The sequence below is a fragment of the Bos taurus genome, chromosome 24, assembly GCF_002263795.3.
Source record: "Bos taurus isolate L1 Dominette 01449 registration number 42190680 breed Hereford chromosome 24, ARS-UCD2.0, whole genome shotgun sequence".
NCBI lineage: Eukaryota > Metazoa > Chordata > Mammalia > Artiodactyla > Bovidae > Bos > Bos taurus.
In genome coordinates this window covers 55,040,194-55,059,029 of record NC_037351.1, presented here as the reverse complement: position 1 = coordinate 55,059,029, position 18,836 = coordinate 55,040,194, and positions in this window count along the sequence as shown.

Genomic DNA, 18,836 nt, shown 5'->3' with positions numbered 1-18,836 from the left:
AAGTTTCACAAATGTGAATGCAGGGACTGTGACCGATGCCATGGTTCCCAGGCCCCTGGATTTCAGGGCCCAGAAAAATCCCACTGGGGTCAAAATCGCCTTCTGAGATGAGGTTGTGCTAAGTCACTTCAGTCGTGTCCAACTCTGTGTGACCCCATAGACGGCAGCCCACCAGGCTCCCCCGTCCCTGGGATTCTCCAGGCAAGAACACTGGAGTGGGTTGCCATTTCCTTCTCCAATGCATGAAAGTGAAAAGAGAAAGTGAAGTCGCTCAGTCGTGTCCGACTCTTAGCGACCCCATGGACTGGAGCCTACCAGGCTCCTCTGTCCATGGGATTTTCCAGGCAAGAGTACTGGAGTGGGGTGCCATTGCCTTCTCCGTGAGATGAGGTTACACAAAGCTTATTTTCCTCCCCAATATTCTATTTTATCATTGCAGTAAACACTCATATGAATTTTAAAAATTAGGAAGGACGTGATCTCAGGGAAAAAAGATACTTTTTTAAGTAGCATAAACTTTGCTTTGTCAAAAATCACTGAACAGATCTCAGTTTTCTATTTTGTTGCGGACTGCTGCAAACGCTGTCAGAGACCAGTCCGCTGTCCACTGCTGGGTGTCCACGGCAGTCCCCAGCCTCTTTGGCACCAGGGACCGGTTTCGTGGAAGACATTTTTCCCACAGACCAGGGTGGGGAGGAGGTTTGGAGTGATCCAAGCACATCCCATTCACTGTGCGCCTTGTTTCTGTCGTTACATCAGCTCCAACTCAGATCATCAGGCGTTAGATCCCAGGGGCAGGAGATCACCGATTTATATCATCACGTCTCAGGGTATGAAGAGGGGGAGACGTGAAGCTGGGGAAGTGCCATGACCCAGTGCAGAGTAGGTCAGCGGGCGCTACGAAGACAGTGAATGCACGGGACGCATCTTCCCTGCAGTGTCAGAGACCGGCAATGTAATCACCGAGCCTGTGGATGTGGAAAGTAGGGTAGCAGCCATGACCTCTCCACTGATTCCACCAGTCACAGCACCCCCACCAGAGATCAACCAGGGGAACATTCACCAACTTCATACTCAGTTTAACCTCAGGAACACTAAGTCTGAGAAGAAAAGAGATTCCCAAATATCCCAGGACAGTATGTTACTGATCCTGTAGTGTTAGTTAGCATTAGTCACTCAGTCGTGTCCGACTCTTTGCGACCCCAAGGACTGTAGCCTGCCAGCCTCCTCTCTCCATGGGATTCTCCAGGCAAGAATGCTGGAGTGGGTTGCCATACCCTCCTCCAGGGGGTTGTCCCAACCCAGAGACTGAACCCAGGTCTCCTGTGTCTCCTGAGTTGGCAGGCGGGTTCCTTACCACTGTTGGCACCTGGGAAGCCGGGTGTGTTGGCTTACCAGATACTGTAAGAGCATCCATGAAAACAAGGCTCGTGAGCATTTGCATTTCCAGAAAATGGGAACTATAGCCATGAGAAACAGAACAGGGATTAAATTAATTCTCTCCCTTGTTTTCTCTTCGTTTCTTAAACAAGTCAGACTTGATAGCCCTTAGGGTCTTTGCACATATAGCTCTCTCTCCCTGGAGCTGTGCCATCCTACCGTTAAGGGACTGGCTTTTTGAGGGTCAGATCTCCGTCTAAACACCGCCTCCTCAGACAGGATTTCTGGCCCCCACTCTCTGAAGTGGGTGTCTATGCCCTTACTCTCACATCCCTCTATTTTGCTTATGACTGTTTGATGTCTTTTACTGATTTGGGGGCCTTCCCAGGTGACACAGTGGAAAGAATCCCCCTGCCAAGGTAGGAGGCGCAAGAGACAGGAGTTCAGTTCCTGGGTTGGGAAGACCCCCTGGAGGAGGAAATGACACCCGCTCCAGCATTCTTGCCTGGGAAATCCCATGGACAGAGGAGTCTGGCCGTGGGGTTGCAGAGTCGGAACTGACTGTGCGACTGAGCACACACACACCGATTTTTTATTTTCTTGTTGCTGGTCTCTGCCCGACAGGATGTAAATAAACTTCATGAAGACAAGAACCTTGTCTGAATCAGCACACCCTATGAATTTCTGGAGCCTGGAAGAGGGTAGGTTTGATAGTAGAAGTTCAATACGTATATGTTGAACAAAATGAACATCTAGTCAGCATAAACTTCTTTTTACAGAGAAGGAAAAGAGGTTCAGAAGGGTGAAATGATATTAACACAGCTAGCGGGTGGCAAAAAAGAATGAAAAAGCAAATCACTTCTTTTCAAGATCTGTGTTTTTTTCCACAGTTCTGTGTTCATTTTACTGTTTTGCCTCCATATGTACATGTATACTTTTATATATTTGAAACAGAAAAAACGGAAGTGTAAAGGGAGTATGGAAGGATTTGCAATATTATTTGATAGGATCTTAATCCACTGAGATTGCTGCTGCTAAGTCGCTTCAGTCATGTCCAACTCTGTGCGACCCCATAGATGGCAGCCCACCAGGCTCCCCCGTCCCTGGGATTCTCCAGGCAAGAACACTGGAGTGGGTTGCCATTTCCCTCTCCAATGCATGAAAGTGAAAAGTGAAAGTGAAGTCGCTCAGTCATGTCTGACTCTTAGCAACCCCATGGACTGCAGCCCACCAGGCTCCTCTGTCCATGATATTTTCCAGGCAAGAGTACTGGAGTGGGGTGCCATTGCCTTCTCCAAATCCACTGAGATTACTCTGCCTTTAAAACTCTGACCACAGTTAAATAATAGACATAATCACCTATGTAGTATAAATTAGGGACCATGACAAGGAAACACCCTCACCTTAAGTATTTCTTTACAAGCCAGAGTGTTTGTAAATTCTAGTCCAAAGCAAATCCCCCTGGATGCTGTTAGTTGATTAAGCCAACACCATTCTCAACATCATTCTCCCCTGCACTCTTCAGAGTCTGGAAAAGCTAAATATTTACATTTCCAGCATTCCCGACAACCAGGGGTGTCATAAAACAAAAAGTTAGTCAATGAAACAGTAAAATCTATGAGGCGCTTGAGGAAATCTTTCATTTTCCTAACAAAGCCTTGGACATTACAGCTTTCCTCCCTCCCTCATTTCTTTCTGCTCTGGACATACACTTGATGTTTGGAACTTTGGCAGCCACTTTGTAGTCATGAGGGATATACCAAGGAGATCTTAGAGATTCCAGCTTGATATCACAGAGCCACTGAAATGCCACCAATAACTACTTGCCTTCAGAGTCTTAAAATGTGAGGAAAAATTAAAATTTATTTGCATAAGCTACAGTTGGGATAACCCACAGTTAACTGGGTTCTTTTTCACAAGCAGCTAAGAGAATTTCTTTCAGACACAAAATTTTAGAATCCTTGAATTGTTTTGCAGAGAAAGAGGCAGGGGACTGATACCCCTGTCTCACTCTCCTGCCCTCAAATCTCTCCCCAGTTCTTCAGAAGTCAGACAGCAAGAGATCGCATGGATGTATATCAGTCTCCAGGGACCCAGAGCAGGAAGGACAAAGACGGAAAGTAGACCTGGAGAGGCAAATGGAAGACAGAACAACGGAAAGTTTTCAGACTTCGTGTTTCTCACCAACAGAACCCTTATATCAAATCCAATCAAACGCCCAATGCCAAGAGACCAATCGGATCACAGCAGAGCTTCTTCATCAGAGGAGGAGACAGTGTTCAGCACCTCCACCTCCCTCTTATCCTTCTGGTGGCACCTCTCACCCTCAATCTCCAGCCCACCTCTCAAAGGCATTTCTGCTGAACTTTAGGCATGCTTGAAAACTGCATTTGCAAACCACTAATTTATAAGATTGTCAGATAAAATGTGGACTTTCCCAGGTGGCTTAGTGGTAAAGAAACCACCTGCCAAGCAGGAGATGTAGGTTCAATCCTGGGTCAGAAAGATCCCCTGGAGAAGGAAATGGCAACCCAAGTTTTCTTGCCTGGGAAATCCCTTGGACAGAGGAGTCTGGTGGCTACAGTCCATGGGATCACAAAGAAAATTTAGACACGACTTAGCGACTAAACAGCCACAGCAGATAAAATATAGGACACGCATGGAGATTCCTTAAAAAACTGGAAATAGAACTGCCTTATGATCCAGCAATCCCACTGCTGGGCATACACACTGAGGAAACCAGAAGGGAAAGAGACACGTGTACCCCAATGTTCATCGCAGCACTGTTTATAATAGCCAGGACATGGAAGCAACCTAGATGTCCATCAGCAGATGAATGGATAAGAAAGCTGTGGTACATATACACAATGGAGTATTACTCAGCCATTAAAAAGAATACATTTGAATCAGTTCTAATGAGGTGGGTGAAACTAGAGCCTATTATAGAGAGTGAAGTAAGCCAGAAGGAAAAACACCAATACAGTATACTAACACATATATATGGAAGTTAGAAAGATGGTAACAATAACCCTGTGTACAAGACAGCAAAAGAGACACTGATGTATAGAACAGTCTTATGGACTCTGTGGGAGAGGGAGAGGGTGGGAAGATTTGGGAGAATGGCATTGAAACATGTAAAATATCATGTATGAAACGAGATGCCAGTCCAGGTTCGATGCACGATACTGGATGCTTGGGGCTAGAGCACTGGGACGACCCAGAGGGCGGGTATGGGGAGGGAGGAGGGAGGAGGGTTCAGGATGGGGAACACATGTATACCTGTGGCGGATTCATTTTGATATTTGGCAGAACTAATACAATTATGTAAAGTTTAAAAATAAAATAAAATTTAAAAAAAAGAAAAAAAATATAGGACATGCTTTAGTTAAATTTGAATCATGGATATGCAACAATTATTATTGCATTAGACACTAATTTTTTATTTGTTGTATAACTGATATGAAAACTTAACTGGACATTCAGTTATTTTTATTCCCTAAGTCTGAAAACCCTGCTAATTCATAACATTATTCAGCACAGATCCGAAGGGATAGGACACAGGAGAGCCAAGTCTTTATAAAGGGGTATGCATACTTGCATGCATGCTCAGTCACTCAGTCATGTCCGACTCTCTACAACCCCATGGATTGCAGCCCACCAGGCTCCTGCCCATGGGATTTCCAGGCAAGAGTGCTTAAGTCAGTTGCCATTTCCTTCTCCGGTGGATCTTCTCTACCCAGGGTCGAACCCATGTCTCCTGCATTGGCAGGTGGATTCTTTACCACTGAGCATTGAAAAGCCCCTTACAAAGGGGAGAGATATATAAATAATACAGACAAAAAGTCTAGGGCTGTTTAAAGTGGAAGAGAAATACAGAAAAGTAACCGCTAAAGGCTTGAGAATAGAATTTATTTTGACTCTGTTCAAGATGAGCTTTTCCCTCTAAACTGCATCTTTCTGGCATTTCTGAATGACCGATGTAGGGTCCATTTGCTCGTTGCAAAGCTGAAAAGTCGGAGACACCCATAGGGAGGAGAAGGAGGGACACGAAACACTGCTCTCGACGATGTCCTCAAAGCCTGGCTTCTCGACTCCCAATCTGGGACATTTGGCTGTTTTCACAGGCAGAAAATGTTCCTCATCCAATTAAATAAAATGAAGCAGAAGCCAGGTGGAATGCTTCCAGTTAAACGCTTGCTCCTCTTATCTTCCCCTTCACACCCTTCCCCTCATTATCACAACAGAGCACATCAAGCGCACTCTCCGTCTCTAATGAAGACGTTCCCACTGTATTCCTAATGAAAATAGCACGCAGATAACAGCTCCCTTCCTTTATGAAAGACAGGAGTGACACGGAAGCCCCAAAGTTGCCTCGGAAAGCTGGCACACCGGTCAGTTTCCCTCACTCATTCCTGGCTGGAGTGAAAAGAGGGACAGCGTGTTTAGAAATTCCTGTATTAGAAAGTCCGTGCAGCGGACACCGTGTCTGATCCCAATTTATCAAAAAAAAAAAAACTCTAAAAGAGTCGTAGAGAAGTTACGTTCAGGGTCTTCTTAGAAGCTAAATAGAAACACACAATCAGAACAGGGTATCAAAATCTGTATCTTTAGGGATATTTAATTGTTCCGGCTGGTCAGGTGGAAAACCAAAGCAAAGATGATACCGTGTTCATTTGAAAAAGCAAAACAAACTGGAACAAACAACCAAAAAGCACAGTGTTATTATAAGAACAGCCAAGCCCAAAATACGAAGTGACTCCGATTCTTGTGAAACAAATGTCACCTGTGCAGGAAAACAGAAGAAAACTCCGTATAGAATTAATGGTTCATTTGCAAGTAGATTTTTTTTTTTTTTAAATCAAGGATGGAGAAGATTGGGACATATGTGGGAGGTGGAAAAATGCGAAGCCATCTCCTTTTCATCCTATTTTTAGAACAGGAGATGAAATCACTCTGGGAAATGAGGAAAAGCCAGAGTACATCATTTGGTTCAGATTTCCTGACTCCTAAGTTCAGTGACTGTACGGTACCACCCGACTGTACCAGTCTAGGTTACTTAGAGATTACGCTCCTCCAAATGGACTTAGAATATTTTTCCTGATGTTACGAAACAATCACTTAAAAATAAATATTTAAAAGCTGATATTTGGTTTTTGGATATGTTGGAGACACAGATATGTATGAAGATATTCATCTCTCTATATTTGTATGAAGATATCTCTCTATATATATTTAGATAGATAGATACATTTTGTTGTTGTTGTTGTCCCTGTTTAGTCACTCAGTCGTGTCCGACTCTTATCAGCCCCATCAACTGCAGCCTGCCAGGCTTCTCTGTCCATGAGGTTCTCCAGGCAAGAACACTGGCGTGGGTTGCCATGTCCTTCTCCAGGGGATCCCAGACCAGGGATCGAACATGAGTCTCCTGCATTGGCAGTTAGATTCTTCACCACTGAGCCACCAGGGAAACCCCACATCTCTGTATGTCTCTCTCTCATGTGTGTGTATCTCTAAAATAGTATCTGCAAAGCAGATAGATAACATAGATGTATCTGCTTCTAAAGGAGCCCTCTTCGGCTAATGGTAAAGAGGATGCTCAAAATTCCTAAACAGTAAGGGATTTGAAGTTTGAGACATCCACCTTGTATTAACTGTTCCACCAGCCAAATCCATTTGGCTTTTTAATGTCCCTAAAGTGAAAAAGATTTTCTGTCTTTTTATTTTACTGCCAGTATTTCTATTCCGAAGTAGATACAGTTTAGTTTAAACTAACTTCCTGTGCCCTGCTGGGGGTCTGTGTGATGAGAACTATTTTACCCAAACTTAACACAATTACCCTGCTGCCGGTCATGCAAGGCTGGAGTAAACAAAAACATTAAGGGGAGTTAGGATGTTATTAGCCAAGTGTTTTCCTCCATTTCTGCCTATGTGTTGAGGCAGCTACCCAACCTGAAAAAGATCAAATGTGTTCAGGCACATTTCTTAAACCAGCAGACATCCACCTTCAATGACTTAAAAGTCATTTTCCTTGACATCACTTTGGGATTGCAAAAACAAGGAGCTCCACCTTTGTCACGAAGTACTATTATATCAACAGCATCATAGCATGGGTCGCATCTCACGGAACTGCAAAGCTGGATATATGCCATCCTTTTAGAGGAGTGCTGAAGATCTATACCATTTTTTGAAATCACCATAACAGGAATTATCTGATTTATTTACTTTCTTATGAGATTCATTCAGTAAATATTAATGAGTCGCCTACTAATGTGTGAGTTATTGTGCAAGGCCCGTGGGAGACTCAAGGATGAAATTTCTATTAACGAGCACATCTGCACTTTTACGGAATAGTGACCTTCACATATGTTCACTGATTTTTTTTTTCCAACACTCCCAGGTTGCCTACTATGTGGTAATCCAAGGCAAACTGAGGCATCCGAAGATTCTGGAGTTCCTTTTGCATCATAAACTGTAAAAGCCCTTAAGCTCTGATGCATCCATTTGCCTCCAAAACTAGCAAACTACTGGAATCTCTTCTCCAGCCTTCCCGACAGTTTGGAAAGCACCTCACTCCCCTTCTGCTTACAATATCTGGAACACTCCATTTTTTTGCAACTGAATTCTGACGGATACAAATGCCTTTTATTATATCCTAATTTGAGCTCTATGAATGAGAAGCATGGCGATCCTCTATTTCATTAAGCAGCGTATGGTATTAACTAAAAAGGCTGAGCAAAAGCATTTATTCTTTCCTATGCCACATAGAGCTTTCATCCTATGCCAGAAATAGAGTCCTATTTCTTCCTCCCTCCTCGTCTTGACTGCACTGATTTTCCACCAGGCTGGGATGCCCTCTGATCCACTTTCTTAGGCTGGAGTTTTATTTACTTTACAAGACACAAATCAAAACTTTCTCCTCTGTGGGAGGAGGAATAAATTAGGAGTTTGGGATTAATATCTACACACCATCATATATAAAACAGATAACTAACAAGGACCCACTATATAGCACAGGGAACTATATTCAATATCTTAATAACCTATAATGGAAAAGAATATATATCTATCTGCTGTCCATCTACCTATATCCATATCTACCTATCTATATAATAGCTGAATCATTTTTCTATATACCTGAAACCAACACAACATTGTAGATTAACTCTACCTCAATTAAAAAAAAAATTTCTCTTCCTTGAATTCATTAATGATCCTGGCTTCTCTCGGGGATCAAAACTTCACCCTCTGCTGTGGAAGCCCAGAGTCCTAACCACTGGATCACACAGGGAATTCCCACTTAGAAACCTTTCCAAAACAGTACTTAGCACTCGTCCTTCTATCTCACCCAAATTGTTCAGAAAGCTCTGCAAACTCAAAACTATGATTTCCTAAAAATGAAGAAGCACCCACTGATAACAGTGACTGAATCTTTCTCCCAAAATCTGGCTCTGAGACCTTCACCTGAGAGCTCCGGAAGCAATGTGGCTGCCTCAGGGGGGTGGGAAGAGAGGAGGGTGAAGGAAGGACCTTGAGGTCAGCCAACTGGAGGCTTCACTGCTGCCGCAAATCCCCTCATCTTGCCCCTGATTCCTGCCCTGACCTGGCGGCCAGTCAGCCTCCCCCTTTTATCTGGCTGTATAAGTGAGTTGCCTCTCTTATCCCCTGAAGTGATGTTTCCCCTACAGAATCTTTCCCGTTTTCCCAGCACAATATTTATCCTAGAACTTACCAGCACTCTGCCCGACACTAAAGTGGGACGCAAAAAGAGAAAAAAACTAGAATAACAGTTTCGTTATTTTGAGATGCATCCATATTGGAGCATCTATCAATAGCACATTTCCTCTTACAGCTAAACCGTTTTCTATTATATGTATAAACCACAATTTGTTTACAGCTCATCTACTGAAGAACATGCGAGTTGCTTCCAGTTTGGGGTTATTAGATCTAAAACAGCTATGTAGACACTTGCTTTCCCTTCGTTTTGTCCTGCCACTGACTCAATGTCAACAACGTCCCAAGAATCATGAGGTTTCCTCCTCTGGTTTAGAGGGGCAGGAACTGTACCAAGCCCTGTGTGATCTCCCAGGATTGTTTCCTTTATTCTTGCCCAGTACTTTCTCCAGCCTCACCTAGCTTCCTCACATGCACGAACTAATCAGCATTTAGCTGAAGACTCAGCAAGGACCTTCTGCATCTCTCTAGAATTTGCTCTCTCCCTTCGTCTCTCCTCTCTTTCTGTCTCCCTGCCTCTCTGCCTCTCTCTCTGCAGCTCTCTCCTCTCCTGTGTTTTGTCCTGTAAACTCTAACCACACCAGCCACCCCAGACTCCCAAGTCCATCTACCAAACTCAGGGAGACAGTCAGCCTCTGCCCAGGTCCCCTTCCAGCATCATGCCCTGGAGACCATATCAAAGCAATCAGCGGAGGCAATTATATTCATCTCCTTAGCAGGCTTCCCAGATGGCGCTAGTGGTAAAGAACACGCCTGCCAACGCAGGAGACTTAAGACGTGGGTTCGATCCCTGGGTCAGGGAGATCCCTTGGAGGAGGGCACAGCAACCCACTCCATATTCTTGCCTGGAGAATCCCATGGACAGAGGAGCCTGGTGGGCTACAGTCCATGGGGTCTCAAGGAGTTGGAAGTGACTTAGCACAAACGCCTTTGACTCAGCACTGTCTTCGGCCTGATTTTTTTTTCTTTTTTAGAAAATGTCTTATTGCATGATTTCTAATGTCTTTGTTTTCCTCTCTCTCACCCTATTTTTCTCTAATGTCTTAAAAACGATTGTTTCATGTATTTTGTCTGGTTTTCAAGTTGTGCCATTTAGGATGATAAGTCAAGTCCGCCTTAACTCAACCTTGGCTAAATATACAACTCCTCTCTCATTCCTTTGTCTCATACATTCAGATTTCTTTGTATTGTTTTATATTAAAGTTATCTTCACTCATAATTGCTTAGATGATCCTCCTACCTAGGGGCTTACAATTAGACTAATAGGTCTGTTGGGATTAAGAGGCCTTAAAAATTATTGGTCTAAGCTTACCTTTACACACGTGAGGAAAACGAAGATCGAACAGTTCAGGCAAATTCCCCAAGGCGATCCAGTCACTCAGTACCAGTGGCCCCAGTAACAGACCACAGGCCAGTCAGTGCTTGAGCCTGCCCTCTCCTAAAGTGAAAGTCACTCAGTCTCGTCCGACTCTGTGACCCCACAGACTATACAGTCCATGGAATTCTCTAGGCCAGAATACTGGAGTGGGCAGCCTTTCCCTTCTCCAGGGGATCTTCGCAACCCAGGGGTCAATCCACATTGCAGGCTGATTCTTTACCAGCTGAGCCACCAGGGAAGCCCAAGAATACGGACCTTCCTGACCCAGGAATTGAACCGGGGTCTCCTGCATTGCAGGTGGATTCTTATCAGCTGAGTTACTAGGGAAACTCTCCTAAAACCTGTACAAATTTATAAGTCTCTCTTCTTCTGTCAGAAAAGCTGTCGTCAACCAGCAGAAGGCTCCAGATTTAAAGTCCAGGATGTGGTCGTTGACTTACCCTGAGGGCTTCAGTCTAGTTTTAAAATTGCCAAATTCTCTGTACCTAATAAGAGGTAAAGATTCTCAGCCATGGCAGAAAGGAAAGGAGTCTTGCCTTTAGAAGGGAAAACCGTGAAAGCCGAGGCCTGTGGGCATTGACACGTTTCATCATCCTTTATTCAATTTCACCCCATGAACGCTTCTAGAGCCACCAGCCCTTCCTTTGGAATCTAAGTGCTTCTTATTGTGAACTCCAGCTTGTCCTGACCATCACTGACCTTGCATGTCACCTTGGTCTTTGCCACAGAGCAAACTGAATATGGATATGTAAGAAATTGACATAAAATGTCTTCATTTCTATTAAGAATTTTTGGGGTGGAAGGCAATAAGTGTTCCTCTCTATAATCACAATTATACAAAGACGACGGCTTCAATCAATGAATTGTCTTCTAGAAAATTTCTGATATCACAAGAGATTACATTTTCTGGCATTTTCCCTTTGGAATATACCACATGATTCTGTGCATGTGGGCTCAGTTGTCTTTGACTCTTTTTGACCCCGTGGGCTATAGCCCGCCAAGTTCCTGTGTCCATGGGATTCTCCAGGCAAAAATATTGGCATGGGTTGCCATTTCCTCCTCCAGGGCATCTTCCTGACCCAGGGACTGAATCTGGTCTTTTATGTCTCCTGCATTGCAGACAGATTCTTTACCACTAATGCCACCTGGGAAGCCCCTAACCACGTGATAAGAGGAATTTTTTTTTTTTTTTACCTTATGTAATATGTATTTTCTTGAGGTTAATAAAGACATTTTTAGCATACATACCATGTAAAATAAAATATACCAGAGAGGAATTTTTATCCCTCTATGTCAAGAAACCTCTGATTTCTTATGCTTATTCTATGCTATCTTGCACAAGTTACTTTACCTCATATAAAGTTAATTTAATTTTCAGTTAACTTAAGCTTCCGTAAATGGTAATTCCCGCTTGCTCAAAGGAAATGTCTTGAGAATCAAAAAGTTATGGTTAGAACAGGGCTGTGGTGCTATAAAAATGTGAAGCATAAAGAAAATGACTCTAAGGAGCCTCTGATAGAACTTTCCTCAATACATCCATTTACTGGGGCTTCATCGTTTGGACAATGGATGGACTGGGTGTTAAAACTGAGTACCAGGTAACCAAACCGTTTCCTTTATTTCCAAAGATTAGTGTAGTTATTTGGCTCCATCCTCGCTGATACATTGCTGAGGCACCAGCCTGTAAGAAAGTAGCTATAAGGAAGTAGCCTGCCTTACAGGTTTTAATTTATAAACGATGTCTCTTTGGTACCACAGTTTACCTGTTACCTGCCCAGAAAGGGGCAGTTGTGTGGATTCATTTGAATACATTCTATTCAGATTCAGGGGGACATACCAATATCATTCATTCCTAAGGCTCCAACCAATATTATGAATCTACGGCAACGGAGCTTATAAAATTAAAGCAGAAGGCTGTAATCCGTTCTAAATAGTGTGTGCAAAATAAGAAGTAACCTATATTTTGCTCAAATAACCACTAAGAAAATCGCATAATAAAGGCTCAGTTCAGTTCAGTCACTCAGTCATGTCCGATTCTGTGACCCCATGGACTGCAACACTCCAGGCCTCCATCACCATCTCTCGGAGCTTGCTAAACTCATGTCCATCGAGTCAGTGATGCCATCCAACCATCTCATCCTCTGCTGTCCCCTACTCCTCCTGCCTTCAGTCTTTTCCAGCATCAGGGTCTTTTCAAATGAGTCAGTTCTTTGTATCAGGTGGCCAAAGTATTGGAGTTTCAGCTTCAGCATCAGTCCTTCCAATGAACATTCAGGACTGATCTCCTTTAGGATGGACTGGTTGGATCTCCTTGCTGTCCAAGAGACTCTCAAGAGTCTTCTCCAACACCACAGTTCAAAAGCATCAATTCTTTGGCGCTCAGCTTTCTTTGTAGTCCACCTCTCACATCCATACATGACTACTCGTAAAACCATAGCTTGACTAGATGGACCTTTGTTGGCAAATAAAATAATAAAAAAATAATAAAAATTAATATCATTTAAAAGTGGAATGTATAGGGACTTCCCTAGTAGTCCAGTAGCTTAGATTCTGTGCTCCCAATGTAGGGGCCAGGGTTCGATCCTTGGTCAGGGAACTGGATCCCACGTGCCGAAACTAACAGTTTGTATGCTGCAATGAAGACCCGGTGCAGTCATATCAACAAGTGTACTTTTTAAAGTGGAATATATAAATAACTACACACACTTGTATTAATACCTATAAAAATAATAACACATATTGTAAACATGCCTAAAACATTATGACAATGAAGGAGATAGTGAAAAACAGAGAAGCCTGGCGTGCTGCAGTCCATGGGGTCGCCAAGAGTAAGACACGACTCAGCAACTGAACGTCAACAATGAGGGACAATCCACACATTAAAAAGTGGAAAATTCAAAGGCCTGGGATTAAAGACTCTCTTTCAAACCCTTCCTGCATGTTTCATTAGTGCCTGCCTTTGAGTCAGTTGCTTATACTCAATGAATGTGTTTCATCATCTGTAAAATGGGAATAATGGTGATTTCCAGGGTGATGGTGAAGTTCAGAGCCGATACAGCCAAGCACCCAGCACAGTATCTGGCTCCATGTCCGGCAGCTGTTACTGGAACGGAAACATTCAGAGGGGTAAGGGTGTGAGCCTGGACACCATCCAGACCCAGGCTGTTTCCAGCTCTAAAACGGCTTTCTCTGCATCTCAGGCAAATCACTTAAATTCTCTGAACTTTGAAGACTCCATGAAGTCAATGGAGATAATCATAAAAATGTCTTCCTGACTGGGTTGCTGAAAGAACAGACACTATATGTATACATTAGAAAAATGCTTATTCCTCTCTCAACTTTCTAGAAAGAAAAGTCCTAGCAACATGGCAGTAAGGGGTGGTGGAGGAATCAACTCTCAACTGTTCTCAGGAATAAATCCTCCCTTCCCAAGGAGGAGGAGTGGCTCTCTGATCCTGACAGAGGAAGCCAGTCCTGAGTTCTAGAAGGAAGTGGGCCACTAGTATGCTGAGTATCAGTACAAAATTCTGATATAGACATTTCCTCTCCCTCTCATCACCCTGGCTGGTGGGCTCTAAAACAATGCTTGGAGGGACTTCCTGGATGGTCCAGTTCAGTTCAGTTCAGTCGCTCAGTCGTGTCCGACTCTTTGCGACCCCATGAATTGCAGCACGCCAGGCCTCCCTGTCCATCACCAACTCCCAGAGTTCACCCAGACTCACGTCCATCAAGTCAGTGATGCCATCCAGCCATCTCATCCTCTGTTGTCCCCTTCTCCTCCTGCCCCCAATCCCTCCCAGCATCAGGGTCTTTTCCAATGAGTCAACTCTTTGCATGAGGTGGCAAAAGTATTGGAGTTTCAGCTTTTGCACCAGTCCTTCCAATGAACACCCAGGACTGATCTCCTTTAGGATGGACTGGTTGGATCTCCTTGCAGTCCAAGGAACTCTCAAGAGTCTTCTCCAGCACCACAGTTCAAAAGCATCAATTCTTTGGCGCTCAGCTTTCTTCACAGTCCAACTCTCACATCCATACATGACCACTGGAAAAACCATAGCCTTGACTAGACGGACCTTTGTTGGCAAAGTAATGTCTCTGCTTTTGAATATGCTATCTAGATTGGTCATAACTTTCCTTCCAAGGAATAAGAGTCTTTTAATTTCATGGCTGCAATCACCATCTGCAGTGATTTTTGAAGCCCCAAAAAATAAAGTCTGCCACTGTTTCCCCATCTATTTCCCATGAGATGGGACCAGATGCCATAATCTTAGTTTTCTGAATGTTGAGCTTTAAGCCAACTTTTTCACTCTCCTCTTTCACTTTCATCAAGAGGCTCTTTAGTTCCTCTTCACTTTCTGCCATAAGGGTGGTGTCATCTGCATATCTGAGGTTATTGGTATTTCTCCCAGCAATCTTGATTCCAGCTTGTGTTTCTTCTAGCCCAGCATTTCTCATGACGTACTCTGTATAGAAGTTAAATAAGCAGGGTGACAATATACAGCCTTGACATACTCCTTTTCCTATTTGGAACCAGTCTGTTGTTCCATGTCCAGTTCTAACTGTTGCTTCCTGACCTGCATATAGGTTTCTCAAGATCCAGTGGTTAATAAACTTCCTTACAATGTGGGTTCAATCCCTGGTCAAGGAACTAAGATCCCACACATCGAGAGGCAACTAAGCCCATGCACTGCAACTACTGATCCTGAGCACTACAACTACTGAGCCCGAACACCACAACTACTGAGCCTGAGCACCACAACTACTGAGCCCGAGCACCCAATTACTGAGCCCGAGCACCGCAACTACTGAGCCTGAGCACCACAACTACTGAGCCTGAGCACCCAATTACTGAGCCCGAGCACCGCAACTACTGAGCCTGAGCACCCAATTACTGAGCCCGAGCACCGCAACTACTGAGCCTGAGCACCACAACTACTGAGCCTGAGCACCCAACTACTGAGCCCGAGCACCACAACTACTGAGCCCAAGCACCCAACTACTGAGCCTGAGCACCACAACTACTGAGTCTAAGCACCCAACTACTGAGCCTAAGCACCACAACTACTGAGCCCGAGCACCACAACTACTGAGCCTGAGCACCACAACTACTGAGCCCAAGCACCCAACTACTGAGACTGAGCACCACAACTACTGAGACTGAGCACTGCAACTACTGAGCCCACAATTAGAGAGAAACACACACACCACAATGAAGAGCCCACATGCCACAACTGAGACCTGATGCAGCCACATAAGTAAACATTTTAAAATAAAACAAGATAATCCCCAGGGCCAAACCCATTCACAGAGGTCCTGAATGTGCTTCCAAAGCAGGACAAGGCACCCTGGTCTGTTTACTCCCTGCAGGGTTGGGCTACAGAGCAAAGCTGCCCTTAAGCCACCTGAGAGGAGCCTCACCAGTGTGGGAGAGCTGAAGCCAGGCTGTCTTTCTCCCTGTCCCTCCTGTCTGGGAAAACTGCACAAGCCTGAGTCATTAGACTGAGTCTGCTTGACCAAGTCATTTCTTTCTGGAGGCAAACCGCTGTGAATGTCTCATGGCTTAGATCTGGTTCAAAAGCTAGGAGACTGCCACTTACCCATTATGATGTACTGCGGGGATTACACAGTACTTGTACTCCATTGAAACATCAACGCTTTTGTCTGCTATCTACTAGTAGTTTTGAGTATATCCTTTATCACCTGAATGTTGGAAATAGTCGAAGGGTAACCATTAGCCCCCAGACTCTAAAGCTTTATAAAGCATACAGCACATGGTCTGCTGCTGCTGCCGCTGCTAAGTCACTTCAGTCATGTCCGACTCTGTGCGACCCCATAGATGGCAGCCCAGCAGGCTCCCCCTTCCTTCAGATTCTCCAGGCAAGAACACTGGAGTGGGTTGCCATTTCCTTCTCCAATGCATGAAAGTGAAAGTGAAAGTGAAGTTGCTCAGTCGTGTCGGACACTTAGCGACCCCATGGACTGCAGCCTTCCAGGCTCCACCATCCACGGGATTTTCCAGGCAAGAGTACTGGAGTGGGGTGCCATTGCCTTCTCCCTGCACATGGTCAGTCATCAGTAAATGTAAGCATGATAACTTATTTGAGTTTTGCACTTAGAGGCATGGTTAAGAACATGAATTTTGAAACCCTGTGTACGAGACAGCAAAAGAGACACTGATGTATAGATCAGTCTTATGGACTCTGTGGGAGAGGGAGAGGGTGGGGAGATTTGGGAGAATGGCATTGAAACATGTATAATATCATGTATGAAACGAGTCGCCAGTCCAGGTTCAATGCACGATACTGGATGCTTGGGGCTGGTGCACTGGGACGACCCAGAGGGCGGGTATGGGGAGGGAGGAGGGAGGAGGGTTCAGGATGGGGAACACAGGTATACCTGTGGCGGATTCATTTCGATATTTGGCAAAACTAATACAATATTGTAAAGTTTAAAAATAAAATAAAATTAAAAAAAATAAAAATAAAAAAATAAAAACAGGACTATCATATGACCCAGCCATCCACTCCTGGGCCTATATCCAGAGAGCATTATCATTTGAAAATATACATGCACCCCTACATTCACAGCAGCACTAGTTATAATAACCAAGTCGTGGAAGCAACCTAATTAAGGGTCCATTGATAGATGAATGAATAAAGAAGATATACTAAGTATATACAATGAAATATTACTCAGGCATTAAAAAATGAAATAATGCCATTTGCAGCAACATGGATGGACCTAGAGATTATGATACTAATGAAGTAAGTCAGACAGAAGGAAGACAAATATCACATAATATATGTGGAATCTAAAAAAAGTAATAGAAATGAATTTATTTACAAAGCAGAAATAGACTCACAGACCAGAAAACAAACTTATGATTATCAAAGGGGAAGTGGGGGAGAAGGATAAATTAGGATTTATGGTTTAAATATACACACTACTATATATAAACTAGATAGCAAGGATCTGCTATATAACGTGGGGAACTCTCTCTCTCTGTCTATATCTATATCTATCTATCTATCTATCTATCTATATATATATATATATGAGAAACTAACACATTGTGAATCAACTGTATTTCAATAAAAATTAAAAAAAAAAAAAAAAAGAAATCAAGCCGGCCTGGACTTAGATTCTGACTCTGGTATTTAACTAAAGGGATGGTTTTGGACACCATCCTTGGCCTCTGCGTGACTCAGTATCCTCGTTAAGCTGCTGTAGATTCCATGGGCCTGGGCGTGTGCCTGACACAGTAGCTGTGCAAGAAATAGGAGCTTGTTGTGGTTTCAGCTGCGATCCCAAGAATCCCACCTGGCCTGTTATTCTCAGCCTCAGCACAAAAGCAAACCTGGGAAACATCCTGACTCCTGCCAAGTTCTCCTGACTCCCGCTGCACTGCCAGGGCAGCCGTCCCTTCTTTCCATTCTCACTTCCACCGAAACAGCTCAGGTCTTCCTGATTTCAAAGGCCATTTATTATAATCACTTAGTTAACTGGCTTCCCTCACATTCTACTCCCACAGAGCCTCCTGCATGCCACTGCCACTGAAGTCTTCCTCAGTTCTCACCTTATCAGCTAACATTCCTCAGGCTGACATGCAAGCCCAACCAGAACATACCTTTCGGCCTGTCTTTCCAACTCAGTTTCCGATTTTCCCCCTGCATTTTACCAGCGCTTACTGAATATTTACAAGCACTCACATACCTACTTCTCTTTTGTCTCCATAATCCATGGATAAAAGGCAGCTCACACAGCCATTTAGTGGCTGGGTCGTAATTTAAACCCAGACCCGCCTTTTGTTTATTTATCTATTTATTTATTTTTGGCCACACTGCATGGCAGGCAGGATCTTAGTTTCCCAACCAAGAATCAACTAGCTCCGCCCCCGGCCCCCGGCCCCCACCCCCCACCCCCGCCACGCCCCTGCAGCAGAAGCACAGTCTTAACCACTGGACCATCAGGCAAGTCCCCAGTGCACGCGTGCTAAGTCACTTCAGCCTTGTCCAGCTCCATGCAACCTTATGGACAGTAGCCCTCCAGGCTCCTCTGTCCGTGGGATTCTCCAGGCAAGATTACTGGAGTGGGTTACCGCGCCTTCCTCTAGATCTTCCCAACTCCTCGAATCTGCATCTCTTAACTCTCCTTCATTGGCAGGTGGGTTCTTTACCAGAAGTCCCCAGATCCACTTTTTAATTCTCAATTCCATGCCCTTCCCACTGTGTTCCTTGAACTCACACCTGGCCCTGAGGCTCTTGCCAGACCACGCATCCATCTTCCCAAGCTCTTGCCTTGGTCTTGCTTTATCCCTGCCATTCCTGTCCATCTCACATCACTGCAG